A 2560-nucleotide genomic window follows, 5' to 3' on the forward strand; every position below is an offset into this window, starting at 1 on the left:
AGATTGGGTAAAGGGGAGATAGCAAGGAGTTGGGAACGAGCATTATCATACTTATCATCTAATCCCATAAGAAATTCCCGAACCCTTTGTCTCTCCCTACGCTCATCAATAATCGAGACCCACGTGCAGGTGCACGGATTACAAGGACACGAAGCCAAAGGGTCGGCTTCCTGTAAATCATCCCAAAGCTTAACAAGGCGGCCATAATAACTCATTATAGATTCGTTTGATTGTTGTCGACAAGCCATAAGATCGGCTTGAAGACGAAAAATACGAGCATCGTTATTTTGGAAAAATCGAGAACGAATATCAAGCCATACCTGTTTAGCATCGGGACGACGAGATATAGAGTTTCGTAAAGAATAGTCGATGGAATTAAAAATCCAGGCCGTCACAAGAGCATTTTGTGACCGCCAGGAATCGATATTACCAGTCGTGGGTTTCGTGACTGTGCCATCAACAAAACCCTCCTTGCCTTTTGCTACCAAAGCGAGATGAAAATCCCGGGACCATTCGTCATAGTTGTTGCCATTGAAAATGGTTTGAGTGATGTTGGCTCCTGGATTTTCAACTTGAACATACGTGAAGTGTGGTGCGTTCGATGTGTTCGAATCCGGAGGATTGAGAAGTTCGTTGCCAGACATGATGATGGTGATTTGGAAAAAAAAAAATTTGCAGAGGAAAGATATGATAAAGAAAAAACTAATCTACTGATACCATAATAGACTTTGATATTGATATTTCATATAGAATATGGCAATAATATGAATTGATATTGATTGATTATGAAAACTTGTGTTGATTACAATGATCTAATTGTTATTTATAAGAGAAAAGACATGAGCAAATATGGTAAATATAAATCTCAACAGCTAGAAAATATGTAAACTAGGCAATAAAGAATTGTTGCCTTGATTTGCTCCTCAAAGAGCCGTTGGTGATGGGTTGGCTCCTTAACAGATCGATAATAAAAATGAGTTTTTGGAAGGAAATGGAGGGTACATATATATGGGGAGGGAAAATTCAATCGACAGGGGAAGAGGCTTAAAACTTACAAATGCAATTCAAAGGAATTCATGAGTTCTTAATGCTTTGTTTTTATGGTAATTAAGATGAGGAGATGGAGAGGTGGAGACGTAGAGTAGCGGTAGAACTGAAGAGCTTATTGAAACGCTTGTTATTAATTTTTTTTTTTATGTGGCATTTAATTTTTACCTTATTAGACCATAAAAGCTAGAAGCCTAAAATGAGGAGAATGCTAGAAAAAGGCTAATATAATGATGCTGCTGACATTTCCTTTAATAGTGACGTGGCATTTTTTTATCCTAATTGGCATTATCGACATGGCATTAATGAGTCATTTTAGGGTAGGCTTTTAATATGATTTTATAGATGTACATTCAGTATAAAATCAATGTAATGTTTAATTAGTTAAATATATTTGAAAAAGATTGAACAAAATATCGTATGTACTTATGATAATTTGTACTTATTATTTACATAATTATTATAAAATTTACATTTGTTATAGGTCATATTATTTTAATGAAAAATGTACGTACAATATATTTATACCGAAGGTACATTTTATTTTCATTGGAGGTACATAATATATTCATGTATGACATGTCATGTATATTTCAATTATTTATTAAATTCATATCATTAATTCGTTAGGTTCATCATATATATATGTAAGGGGTACATTGACCATATGATATAGGTACATCCATAATAAAGGTACATTTTGTAATAATTATCGGTACTTATCATGTTTGCTACAATTATTTATTAACTTTATTTCGCTTAATTATCGAGGATACATTATTTATATTGGAGATACATTAAATATGAAGTATATATACAAACAATAATTATCACAAGTACATAAAATATGTTGTTCAATTTTTGTCAAATACCCTTAACTAACTCAGCATGTACATTAATTTTATATTAAAGGTACATTTAATATAAGTTAGAAGTACATTTAATAGTATAAAGTCAATATAATGCACAGTTAGTTAAATGTACATGATCAAAATTGATCAAAATATTTTATGTACTTATGATATTTATTATTTGAACTTATAAATTATATAATTATTATAAATTAACGAAAGATTTATATACGTACAATATATTTATGTCAAAGGTACATTTTATTACCATTGAAGGTACATAATATTTTTTCTGTATGACATGTCATGTATATTTCAATCACTTTTCAAATACATATCATTAATTCGTTATGTGCATCTTAGATATATATATATATGTAGGGCGTACATTAACCATATGACATATGTACATATTATAATAAATATGGGTACATATCAAAGTATTTATGTTTATTTAAATTATTTATCAATCACGTTTCAACAAATCATCAATTACCTTTAATTTGTTTAAGAGGTACATTAAATATATCTACAATAGGTCCATTTATTAACGATTATAGATTCATATCATGTTTATTTTAATTAATTATTTTGCACGGATGAATAAATCATTTACATTTTATGTATATGAGAGGTACATTAAATTTATAATATAGGTCCAT

This window comes from Silene latifolia, chromosome 11 (assembly GCF_048544455.1).
Source record: "Silene latifolia isolate original U9 population chromosome 11, ASM4854445v1, whole genome shotgun sequence".
NCBI lineage: Eukaryota > Viridiplantae > Streptophyta > Magnoliopsida > Caryophyllales > Caryophyllaceae > Silene > Silene latifolia.